General features: G+C 35.9%; 1 pseudogene; it reads right to left on the bottom strand.

Moving 5' to 3' along the window:
- Positions 1-5,886: 5,886 nt before the first annotated feature.
- LOC113305339 lies at positions 5,887-7,762 on the bottom strand (annotated as a pseudogene).
- Positions 7,763-14,040: the final 6,278 nt, after the last annotated feature.

Genomic DNA, 14,040 nt, shown 5'->3' on the forward strand with positions numbered 1-14,040 from the left:
TTTCATACAACTCTCTAGTTTTACCGTAATGTGGTAAAATATGCTCTTTTAAGTACATGCTTGCAACTTCTGCAGGATCTCTGTTAGCATGTTCTGTTTCCACCGCTAAAAGCGTTATTGATGTGGACATTATAAATGCCGACTTTTCTTCTGAAGAAAAATATTGTTTTCCCTTATTTGGGTTTCCTTTAATCATAATAGGATTACTTTTGTTCCTTTTATTAGGAGATGGGTAAGAAAATTGAGGAGCCTTTCCCCTAGTTATCTGGCAGTCCATGCTTCCCCTGCAAAAATTCACGAGTCAAGAGATCAGGTAGAGAATTAGTTTCACCTTTTATATATTCAATTTTAAAATCAAACGCTGATAAAATGGCTTGCCATCTTGCAAAAATTTGCCGAGAGGCTAAATTTTTAACATCCTTTACCAATACTTCCTTAGCTGCCTGACAATCCACTCTAATAAGAAATTCCTGGTTTAACAAATCACTTTCAAATTTAGTAACACAATGAATTATTGCCAATATTTCTTTTTTGGTTGAGTAATTTTGTTGTGCCGATTTCCATACACCTGAGGTATATCTTACTAATTGCTCTTTATTATGAATCCTTTGTTTAAGGATTCCTCCATATCCGACATCTGAAGCATCAGTCTCAACTATTTTGTAGGCTGTTGGATTCGCTATAGTTAGGCATGGCAATTCTTTAGCTTTAGCTTTGATTTTTATAACAGCAGTTGTATGCTCACTGCTCCAATTAGCAGGGTTTTTCCGTAATCTTGCATATAGAGGTTTGCTATCCTTAGCTAAATCCTTATAAAAATCTGCTATATAATTTAAGCTTCCTAAGAATCTTTGTAATTGTTTTTTATCCTTGATTTCATCAGGAAATTTATCAGCAAAGGATATAGCCCGTTCTATAGGTATTATAGTACCTTTATTAATATTGTGACCAAGGAATCTAACCTGGGTTTGAAATATTTTCATCTTTTTTGCAGATACCACTAATCCGCTTGTTTTACTATTTTGAGGAATATTGATAAGTGTTTAAAATGTTGCTCAATTGATTCAGAATATATTAATACATCATCAATGTATACAATTGTAAAAGTTGAATAAGAATTAAATATGTTATTCATAATATGTTGAAATTCTGATGGAGCATTTTTTAAACCAAATGGCATAACATTCCATTCATAATGTCCAAAGGGAACCGTAAATGCAGTTTTATACTTGTCTTTTTCTGCGATTTGAATTTGCCAATATCCTGACTTTAAGTCAAATTTTGAAAATATGACAGCATTATGTAATCTATCTAAAAGATCTTTTTATTAGGAATTGGATACCTAATCCATCTTAATGCTTTATTCAAAGGCTTATAGTTGATGACTAATCTCGGAACTCCTCTTTCTAATTCAGCTGCTTTTTCTACATAAAATGCAGGACAACTCCAAGGAGAGTAACTTTTTCTAATCAAACCTTTATCTAGTAAATCTTGAATTTCAGATTTACATATTTCTAATAATCTATTGTTCATTTGAATTGGTCTGGCTTTTGTTGGAATCATTTTTTCAGAAAAATCTGGTTCATAAGGTAATTCTACTATATGTTGTTTTCTTTCCCAGAATGCATTTGGGATTTCAGCACAAACTTCTTTCACTAGAAGATCATTAAAATCATTGATTTGTTTTTGGAGTTTTGGGAATTTAGTTTCTCTTCTATTTGCTTATATTGAATCTCCTCTTTTAAGAAGAACAAAATTTTCTTTGTGCTTGATTTTTTCTTGAACCTGGTTAATAAATTTTTGCCTAGGTTCAGAGACAAATTCAAATAATATTTTATGTCCCTGAATGAGGGCTTCAATGCCCGTATTGTTAATACTTAACGGGTATAACATATTCAAGAATGGAGTCCCTAATATGCAGGATTGAGATAAATTCTTTACCATGATAAATGGTGTCGCTAGACAAATACCATTATTACACACCGCAGCATCAGATAATTTGTAATTAATTATCAATTTGTTTCCATCTGCAGTATTAAGAACTTGGGTTGTTTTGCTAAAATACTTTGTGGGAACTAATCCTTCATTTAAGCAGTTTAGATCTGCACCCGAATCTATGAGTGCCATAGTTTCAAAACGGTATTCTTTTCCTATGATTAGGGTGACTAAGGTGTACCACTTTTGAGTGATTACTTTATCTATTATATTAATGAATTGCATGTTTTCGATATCCTGGTTATTAGTAGGTGATTCTGGTTTATCTATATGTGTAGTAATATGAGCCTGGTAGTTTTGTAAAATTTCATCAAAAGAGTTTTCTTCTTGTGAGTCATACTCACAGTCTACTGGTTTATGAAGTTCCAATATCTGGACTCTTTGCTTAAGACTTCTTAATTCTTCTTTAACCTGATTAACTTCTGCCTAAGATCATTGACTGATGGTTCTTTTTTAATGTGATGATTTTCTACTCTTGCCATTATTTCCTTAAAACTATAAGGTTTGTAAGAAGTTTCGATTTTCTCTTGTTTTGGTGCTCTTTTAGCTACTTCAATATATTTTTCTAAAGCCATTCGCTTTGATTCTGGATTTTCAATTTTATCAATTAACTCTAATATAAAATTTTCTTCATTGGTGAGGACATTAATTCCTAGACTAGATATTTGTTTATGAAAACAATTTTTACAAGAACAACCATCTGTACATCATCATCCTCCAATCCTGAAATTGTCCCTGAATCATTTTCTGAGGAGGATGATTCATCCTCTTCAGATAGATCGGAGTCCATTAAGAGGACTTGTTCTAATTGACGTTTGAGACCTTCGTCTAGATTAAGCTCATTTATTTTTGTTTTGTACGACACTTATTACTATAATGCCCAATTTTTCCACACTTGTAACAGACCGGAAGTGACTTATTAGTCTTTTTATTTAATTGTTGTGTCTTATTGTTGTTTTTCCTAAAATTGGGTCGTTTAGATTTCAATGGATACCTATTAGGATATCTAGTAGTTTAGGATTGTTATGGGAAGGTGGTCGAGTACCTTTCTTCCTAGATAATAACACGGATGGTGTATTAGTGTATCCAAATTGCTCACAAAAATCACCTAACTCTTGCTTGTTAGATAATTTATTCTTTTGTATTTGTCTATGTAGCTTTATGTCTGAGCATAAAGCTAAACCTTCACATACAATTTCGGAAGATAGTTGGCCAAAAGTATATTCGCCATACTCAATACGTTGTTGAATATTTTTTGATTTTAGTCTATTTCTAACCCTTTCAGCAAACAGAGGGGGTAACCTGAGACGAATTTCTCTTTCCAAAAATCAGAATTAGAGGAACAATCTTCTCTGCTAAACAATTTTGAGAAGAATACATCCTTGTACCATCTATAATGGGAGAGGGTAGGACATTTAAGATTAATAAGTAATTCCCTAGATCTTTCCATTTGTTGGCTATTACTTCCTACAAAGTGCAGGCCAATGGTATAAAGTAGGGTACTAACAATATCTTCCTGAGAGTATTCAGTACCATCTTCTAGCTTGATTGGTTTCTTTGCCATATAAATGCTATATTTTTCCTGGTCGGACATATGGAAATCCCACCATCCTTTAAGTTGGCCAGTAAAGCCAGTAACTATGGATTCAGCAATTTGTTTTTCTGGGTTTTTAATGAGTCTAGAAGCAGAAGCATACATCGACATTTGTCTTATGATATTTACTATTTGGTATTCTGTCATACCATCTATGTTCCACTCAACTATGGATCTTCCATCAAACGAAGTCTGATTCCAATTATAATCCTCTTCCAGTTGTAAATCTACCGGTGTTGGTCTAGGGTAATAATTTCTAGTAGGAACTGTCGGTGTATATTTATTTTTTCCAAAAGATATTTTATTAATGTCATCAGAATTGTTGTTAATATTACCAGAATTTGATGAATGAAAAATTTCTTCCAGTTCTTCTATATCTATATCACTGTATTCTTCGTGTTTGGACAGAACATTTATTCCTTCTTTTGATTGTTTGGATGCTTTAGATGGGCCTGAAGCAGATAAGCTTAATTTTCCTAGCTTTTCTACTAGTGCATCTACAAAGCTATTATCTGGGTTGGACAACCTGAAGACATTTGGATCTATTATTGGGTTTGGTTTAAATAATAATCCACTAGATGGTGCCGGATTAAGTTTAAGCTCATTAGGTTGTATATGTTGGATTTTATCCTTGTTTAACAAGCCTTCAATTCTTGTCGTTTGTTTTCCTATTGAATGTAAATATAAATTGGTGTAGTTATTTTGTTGTATTAACTGACCAATATTTTTATGGTTAGCTACTGAATCAGTTCCCTTATGTTCTAATTTGTATGGGGCTGTTATAGCACCTTTGATATCAAGGACTACTTCTGGTGGATGGATTGACTGAATAACATTTCCATCTTTTGTCGTATAAGATTGAAACTGGGTTTCCAAAACGTTCCCAGATTTTAAGGGATAAAGTGCTAGAATTTATTGGTACCAAAACGTTCCCAGATTTTATATATATATATATATCAAAATATCGGTTCTTTCTTTTAAAGATACGTAATCTTCTTTCCCAGCCATTTGCCGCTCATCTAGAACCATATATTCGGGGTCCAATGTGGCGTGCTAGTGGTCGGTTATAATGGGAACGAAACGACAAAAGACGGCGTGGGAGTTGGTTTATATAGGCCATGCACCTTTATTTGGTAAGACTTATTTTGTTAAAATTGCCATTTTCAGCATATCTTATCAGGAAACAAAAGCATTAGATTCGCCGAGTGTCCTCTGAAGTCAAAATATGAAACAGAACACGTAGACGGTTGGTTGGAATTACATAATTGGGTTTTGTTATCTTGTGCATTGCTGTAACATATTACCTCCGTTTCATCAAAAGTGTGTTCCTATAACTTTTTTATTTTAGCCTAAATAAAAGTGATGGTAACACTTCTGCAATGTCATCCAATTTTATTTTATTTTTAAATATAAAAAGAGATCCAAACCACAAAATATAGGAGAGGTAGAAGAAAAAAAAAAATAAAAAACACATGAAAATAGATTCTTAATGCAAAACCGAAATCTGAAAATTTATAGGCGTAGGATAATCGCTGCCTTTGGCCAAGTTAGAAGATTATGTGCAAAACATGTTGGATTTTATTAATATTGCAGAGTTGCCTGTGCTCCATGGAGAGGCTGATGGGAAGGAAATCAAAAGGGAATTCTGTCTCAGATGCGTGTAAACAACCAGAAATTGGCTGGTATAAGAAGATGTGGACCAAATGTATACACCCAGCAACAACTTGCAATATATGAAAGATTGTCAGAAATGTTTGTGGCCCATATCAAAATTTACAGAGAAGTGTTTTAAGATGGCTTCTAGATGTTATCTATGCAGAGATGCCCAAAATTCTTTGGACCACCTACTAAGGCATTGCAGACAGCTGATATGGGGACATGCTAGGAGTTTGTTTTTTCTTTTTTTTTTTTTTAAGAAGCAAAGCTTGGAGGTATTTTACATTGTTGAATCTCTTTTCTTTTACTGATGTGTTATCTCCAGGTTCCAGGCAAACATAAAAGTCCAATTATACAAGAAACCCCCTTTTTTTTTTTTGAGTTGTAAGTTGGTCATTTTTAATATATAGAAATTGTTGATTTAGCCAAAAAATAACAAGGGACACAAGCGATGTGATGGCAAGACATGGAATAGTGCTTGGATCGGCACAGAAATAGTGCTTGGATCGGCTAATAGCAAGCCTTATTGAGAAAAATCTTCTTCCATTTTCTCGGAGTACTAAATTTAACTCCTGCGCCTTGAGATGTCTTTATTTGGGCATCACCTAAGCAACCTCTCTGATGAGCTATTACCCAACTTCTTACGCACTTCGGTTTACATTTGCAGCGGCAGCGACCAAGAAGAGTGGAATCTTCTTGTGCACTGCGATACCTGGAGTTTCTTGCATATCGATTTCTTCCTTTTTCACTCCAAAAGGCAATTCCCACTCAAAACAGAATAGAAGATTTGCAAGAAAAAGTTCAATCATGACCAAAGCATAATTAATACCAGGGCAACCCCTACGTCTAATCCCAAATGGTATCTCAAAGTCTTGCCCTTTAAATTCTATGTTCTTAGTTAGGAATCTTTCTGGTCGGAACTCTTCAGGGTCTTCCCAAAACTTAGGGTCCATTGCAATAGCTTTTGCATTAAAGAATACCTTTGTTTTCTCTGGAATGTCGTACCCGTCTATTACGCAGTCATCTCTAGTTTCCCTTGGAACTAGTAATGGTCCCGGAGGATGAAGCCGCAACGTCTCTTTGACCACCGACTTCAAGTAAGATAGTTACGGAAGATCAATTTCTTCTACAAACTCTTTATTGCCGAGGATTCTTCTCACTTCCTCTTGCACTCTTTCCATCACTGTTGGGTTCCTAACTAGTTCCGTCATTGTCCACACTATTGCCGAAGAAGATGTATCGGTTCCCGCAACGAATATGTCCTGTGATAAAAAAAAAAACCATTTAGAATATAGATTGGTTATTAATAAGAACGTTTTATCTAAAGAAAAGTATTGCATACCGTGAGGATTCCCTTAATTTGATCTCTAATGAGGGTCTTTCTGAAGTCGAAGCAAAACATCGACAAAATCTTCATATTCAGGGCTGGGTCTATCGGGTTCAAGGTGTTCATTTATTAAGCTTTCATAAAAACTGTCTAATTGCTCAAAATTATTCTCTAGTTTTGATTTTACTCCATCGAACCTGTGAATCCAACTCATCCATGGGAAGATATCTGCAGTCTTGGCCCCAGCAATCATTTCTTGGGTAACTCGGAGAATTCTACGAAGCTTACCTCCTCCCTTTCCGAACTTTTTACCAAAGGCAATTCGACAGACTACATCATTTATGACACAAATCGACATCTCGCTTAAATTTATGGGAACCATAGATGCAGAAGATTTTCTGATGAAATCGATGACGATAGACACTTCGTCTTCCCTCACAGCTCGAAACGAAGCAACTCTCTTTGGACTCAACAGTTCTAATATTGGTATCTTTCTTACCTCTCTCCAGTACTCACCATAAGGCGAAAAAATCGTTGCACCCATAAGTGAGCTTCTTTATACAATAAAATGCAGGTCTGTTAGAAAACACAATATCGTGAGTTCTGAAGACTTCTTTTGCTACATCTGTAGACGAGATCACCAACGCAGGAATTGAGCCTATTTGGATGAACATCAAAGGTCCGTATATATTAGAGAGCTTCTGAAGTGATTCAGCTGTCATGTCGCCAAGCTGATGCAGGTTTCCGATGATAGGTAGCCTTTTAGGACCTGGAGGTAATCTCCAACTTCTAACATTCTTTCTTCTCAGCAAAGGTGTTGATAAAACAAGTAGAAAGATCACGAGGCAGAAAGCTTTTGTGGTGGTTAATTGCTCTTGAAACAATAAGAAGTAGTTTACGGGAATCATTTTGTTTTTCTTTTCCTTGTGAGATTAGTTTTTGGCTGAGTATTGAATCCTGTTTAGGCATCTGATGTATCAACGAGCACATAACTCTACTTAAATATCCATACTTCTATTTATAGATACATAGTCTTGTTCTTCCCTAACCATTTGCGGGTTATTTAGAACCATATATTCAAGAGAAAGTAGGACTTTTCCATGCAAGATTATTTGGTGAGACTTCATTTGTTCAAATTGCTATTTGCAACAGATTCTTCACAGGAAATGAAAGCAATAGAAGCTTGGATTGTGGCTGCAAGAGTTGTTGTTGATAAGCATGAAGCAAAAGACCAAGGAGAAAATTGGTTAGCATTATAAAGGAGACGGTTGGTTAGGATTACAGAGTTAGATGACTTTCAGTTTCATGAACTCGAGCTTTATCTATTATTGTTCATCGATAGACTTGGTAGTATAAACGAAAGACCGAGAAGACAGCTGATTAGTAGTAGATCTAAGAAATGAATGAGTTTTCATTAATGGAAAAATACAATTGCAGAACTAATATTGCAGAGAAGATTCTTACAACAAAGAAAGTAAAAGAAGATATTTATGCTTCTAGTGTGGCGGTGTGTGATAGGAGTTTTGTGTAGCCTGTGAGAACAGTACACGTGTATATCAGGGAATGGTAAATGCCAGCTAAGATAATGACAGCTAAGAGTTACTGCCAGCTAAGAGTGACTGTGACATTACAATGTTACTGTTACTGTTATTAGCCCCCCTCAAATTGAGGAGAGCTGACTTTGGCAACACACACAATTTTCCACGCAGTAGTGCAAAGCGAGGACCTGCAAAACCTTTAGTGAAATGTCAGCCACCTGATCAATGGTAGATATGTATGCAATCTTCAGTTCCTTTGCTTGCGATAATTCCCTGACAAAGTGGAAATCAACATCTAGATGTTTCATCCTAGAGTGAAAAACTGGATTGGATGAATAAGATATAGCACTGATGTTATCACAAAGAAGGGATGGATCTGTTGGTAAGAATATGTGAAGATCTTTGAGAAGCTTCCAAATCCAGAGAACCTCAGCTGTTGAGTTAGCTAAACTGCGAAATTCTGCTTCAGTTGAAGATCTTGCTACAGTAGGTTGACGTTTGCTAGACTAGGAAATAGGATTAGAGCCAAAGAAAATACAATACCCCCCCCCCCCCCAGTGCTTCTTCTAGAGTCAGGGTCACCATCCCAGTCAGCATTACTAAACCCATGAACAACAGTTAATCCTTTACTGAACAGAATGCCATAGTCAATAGTGCCTTTAATGTAGCGTAATATTCTCTTGGAAGCAATGAGGTGATCAGAGGTTGGAGTTTGCATATGCTGGCAAACCTAGTTAACAACATAGTTGATTTATGGCCTTGTCCAGGTCAAGTATTGTAGTGCACCAACAAGAGATTTATAAGTTGTAGGATCTAACAAGGGTGTACCTGAGTGAGATGTAAGTTTGCTGTGGACTGGAACTGGAGAGGTACAAGGCTTGGCACCACCCATGTCAAATTTATCAAGAAAATCAAGTGCATATTTTGTTTGAGAGAGGAACAAACAATTAGCATTTATTTTTTCTTCCAAACCAAGAAAATAGTGTAGCTCTCCCATGTCTTTGAGAGGAAAGTGCTGCTGAAGTTGAAGAATAAGCTCCTTGCAATAATCTTGAGAATTCCCAGTGATGAGAATATCATCCACATAAATGAGAATGATAGTTATTCTAGTGCCATTCTTTTGAAAAAATAAGGAAGAGCCAGCAGTAGATAATTTGAAACCATAAGAGAGCAAAACAGTCATCAATTTCTCATACCAGGCTCTGGGTGCCTGTTTAAGGCCATAGATGGACTGATGAAGCTTACAAACATAATCTGGATGCTCTTCATCAATAAAACCAGGAGAATGTTGCATATAAACTTCCTCAGCTAAATCACCATGCAGAAATGCATTGCTCACATCCAGTTGGGAAATGGACCAGTTGAAATTCTCTGCAAGAGATAAAATAACCCTGATGGTTGTGGGTTTAGCTACAGGGCTAAAAGTTTCTGTGTAATCAATCCTTTCTTGTTAATGAAACCCCTTAGCCACTAATCTGGATTTATGCTTAGCAATTGTACCATCTGGGTTTTGTTTGATCCCAAAAACCCATTTGCACTCTACAACATTCTGAGATGGATGTGGAGGAACTTTAGACCATGTACCATCTAACTGTAATGCATCGTATTCATAAGCAAGAGAGTGTCTCCAAGGAAGAGATTTTTGAGCTTGACTAACACAGGTTGGTACTATAAACCTCTGAGCTTGTAGTGAAGCAGATATAGAGTATTTAGTTGAGTAAACTTTGGGTTTAAAGATACCTGCTTTAGCTCTTGTGCTCATAGTATGAGTATTGATGTCAGAATCTGCAGAATTAAATATTGCTGGAGAAGACAATGGTGGTACTGATGCAGTAGAGTCAGTAATAGCAGAATCACACATGGTAGGTGCAGTAGGGAAAGCAGCTGAGTCACTTAATGGAGAAACAGAATCACACAATGCAGAAACAGCAGAAGTATCTTTAGGAGAACTGGAAATCTTAGAGCCAGCTGAAGCAGTAGATGTTGAGGAGTCCAAAGATTTAAGTAGAAATATGGCTTCTTGAAAAGTGACATGTCTTGAGACATAAAATTTGCCATCTTTGACATCAAGACATCTGTAGCCTTTATGATACCAACTGTATCCAATAAAAATGCAAGAGATGCTTCTTGGTTGAAGTTTGTTAGTAGTATATGGTTTCAACCAAGGGAAGCAAAGACAGCCAAAGGCTCTTAAAAAATTATAATCTGGGACTCGGTGAAATAATACCTCATAGGGAGATTTGAATGCAATGGACCTTGTAGGTAGTATGTTGATGTTGTAATTATCTATAGAGAAAGCTTCCACCCAAAATTTATCTGAAAGTCCTGACTGAATGAGATATGTTCTTCCTATATCCACTAAATGCATGTGCTTGGATTCAGCCATTCCATTTTGCTCAGGTGTATGAGGACATGAAAGTTCATGATTTATACCACAAGTATCAAGAAAAGAAGTAAGTTCATTGTGCAAGAATTCCCCACCACCATCAGTTCTCACTGTAAGAATAGGATGTTGAAGATGCTTCTCTACCTGAGCTTTGAACTGATAGAACACTCTTCTAAAAGCTGACTTTTCAAATAAAGGATAAACCCAACAAAATTTATAAAAATCATCTATTATATTGACATAATATTTGTGTCCAGAAACGGATGTTACAGGACTAGGACCCCACAAATCAAAATGCAATAACTCCAAAGGTTTGGTACTGCAATGAGTAGACATTGCGAATGGTAATTTGTGGCTCCTTCCTAACTGATAGTCACTACAGAACATAGGAGATTTGTGTACATTTGGTATTTTTAAAGTATTATAAACAAGCTTCATAGTTTGATAAGATGGATGAGCAAGTCTCTTGTGACAAATATCAGTGTAAGTAATTGGAACACCAGAGAGTGCTTTATTCATGGTAGAGTGATGTGTGAACTGCAGAGGATAAAGTCCATTATTGTGAGGGCCTTGAAAAAGTGTCTTCCTAGTGAATAAGTCCTTCACAAGGAATCCAGAGGAATCAAAGGTTATTGAACAATGATTATCTGAAGTAAACTTGTGGACTAATAGAAGATTCTGTGTAGCCTTTGGTACCAGAAGGATATTATTAAGCTTAAAAGTGTGATTTGGAGTGGATTTGAAAGAAAAACTAGTGTGAGTAATACTCATACCTTCTCCATTGGCAGCTTGAATCTCCTCAATGCCCTCATAAGTGGTTGCAGCATGAAGCTGAGATTCATCTACAGTAATGTGATTGTTTGCTCATATATCTGCATACCATGTATTGTTGCTTGGAATGTTTGCAGAGGCTAACATAACACTAAAATGTTGAGGTGTGTGATAGCTTTGATAAGCAAAGTTGAGTCTGTTGCTGCACTCCAAAGCAGTGTGACCTTGTTTGCCACAAATTTGACAAAACAAAGGTAGACTTGTAGGAGGTTGAAAACTTTGTGGAGGTATGACTGCAGATGAGGTAGAAGAACCAATTGAAGGACCTTTGCCTAGTAAGGATGGTGTAGAAGAACCACTTGAAGTACTACCTGGATAAAGATTGGAAAATCTTCCACCACCACGACCAAAACCATTAAAACGACCACCATATCCACGTCCAGAAGGTCGAAAATGTGGTTGATTAGTAGCAGCAAACACTTGATGTGATGATTCATCAGTAAAAGCTCTATTGGATGATTAAGTAAGTATTGACTTGTTTCTATCATTGATAACTAATTCCTCACTTAGAAGATTATTATGAAGATCCAAACTAGTGATAGGAGGATAACGATGACGCATAGAAGTTGTGAAAGGTATGTAATCTGAATTGAGCGCAGATAGAGTAACTACAACTAATTCTTTGTCAGAGATAACCTCACCGGCAGCAGCAAGTTGATCAGAAATGGATTTGATTTCACCAATTAAAGCAGGATTCGATTTTTCACCTTGTTTCAGTGCCAAGAGATTTGTTCTGAGTTGAATTGTATGAGTTGAAGAAGATCTTGCAAATCTTTCTTCAATGTTGATCCATAATTGATGAGAGGTTTGAGATCCAGCAAAGTAGGCTATGATTGTATCAGAAATAGTTGAATGTAGCCACATGAGAATAGTAGCATCTTCATCGATCCAATATGTGTAAAGAGAACTCTCAATTCCATTCATTTCGTTACGAGCATTGGTGATTTGAGGAGGACAGGGAGAAGATCCATCAAGAAATTTCATCAATTTGAATTTACGAATAACAAGAAGAACAAGATTTTTCCAGATCAGAAAATTGGAATCTGTAAGTTTTTAAAGAAACAAAACTGTGAAGTTGATGAAGTGAAACCCTAGTAATGGAGTTAGAGATTGGATTTCCCATAGTAAGAGATGAAGATGCAGGAAATTATTGAATCATATAGGAATCATACAGGAATCAGAGATGAAAAGGAAGAGAAAGATCGAGAAACCTGAGAAAGAATAATCTTTCTCAGTCTGATACCGTAGTAGATCTAAGAAATGAATGAGTTTTCATTAATGGAAAATACAGTTGCAGAACTAATATTGGAGAGAAGATTCTTACAACAAAGAAAGTAAAAGAAGATATTATGCTTCCAGTATGGCGGTGTGTGATAGGAGTTTTGTGTAGCCTGTGAGAACAGTACACGTGTATATCAGGGAATGGTAAATGCCAGCTAAGATAATGGCATCTAAGATTTACTGCCAGCTAAGAGTGACTGTGACATTACAATGTTACTGTTACTGTTATTAATTTGGATTACAGAAGAGACGGTTGGTTAGGACTATAGAATTATATGACTTTCATGAACTTGAATCAAAATTTAAGTAAGCACGATCATTAGAGAGCTATCAGATTAAGCAATACAAAGACTTTAAAATCTTCTCGATTATATTTCTTAACACTTACATAACCAAACAAATAGAGACACTCATGAACAGGGGTTATTATGAGTTTATTTAAAATCATAAAACAGAAAGAGAGGATGTAAGAACTTTACCCTAAACACCAAATATAAAAATGAAATTATGCTAAAAACACAGACACGCTCAAAACTTCATCCAATACTCCTAGAGAAGCCATGCCGTCTGTTGTTGAGCTCAGTTATGGGTAAGCACGAGAGGTTCACAAAGATATTCAGTCAGATGCAACAAAAATACCAAATGCTACGGTATACCAAACCAATGAAATTTCTTGGCAACTAACGTAACCAGAATCGTAACCACAATACAAATCAAAAAAGCATAACCCAGTTCCTTGATCTTGGGATCCATACCTACCTTGTAATTTTCCAATGAACCAGATCCATTCTTTATAAATGCCTTCAAAAGACTGCCATAAGTACCACTCATCTCTTCGTAAAAACTTTCTGTCACCCTTATAGTTGGACTGCCTGTGGTTGTAGCAGCAGCCTCATGATACTCCAAGGTATTCTTAGGATTAGAAGGTTTATAAGTTTTGCCATAATCTAAGCAAGCATTTAAGATAATTTTGGCACGATCACGAAAATGTTGAGCAACAAATTCCTCAAAACACTTGGGTGGATTCTTAAGCACAGCCACCATATTCATACAACTTGAACTAAAAATACTCATAGTATTCCAACGCCACGAATAATAGCTATACTGCTATGAACATCCGTATCAACTCTTCTCTCTTTATAAGCAACTATATCTCCCTTAAGATCGATCAGTCTTGTACTAAAGATCAGGTGTTGATATATCGCAACTAAAACTTGTAAAACAGTAGATTGACATGGATCTCAACAAGTTTGTGCGGTAAAGGGAAATATTTTGTTTTACACCTCATACCAGGAGGTAATCTCCAACTTCGACGCTTCTTTCTTCTCAACAATACCAGCAAAGGTAGTGTTAATAAAATAAGCAGAAGGATCAGAATGCAAGAAGATTTTGATCTACGTAGTTGGTCTTGAAACAATGAGAAGTAGTTCAC

Source organism: Papaver somniferum, chromosome 8, assembly GCF_003573695.1.
Source record: "Papaver somniferum cultivar HN1 chromosome 8, ASM357369v1, whole genome shotgun sequence".
Taxonomy (NCBI): Eukaryota; Viridiplantae; Streptophyta; class Magnoliopsida; order Ranunculales; family Papaveraceae; genus Papaver; species Papaver somniferum.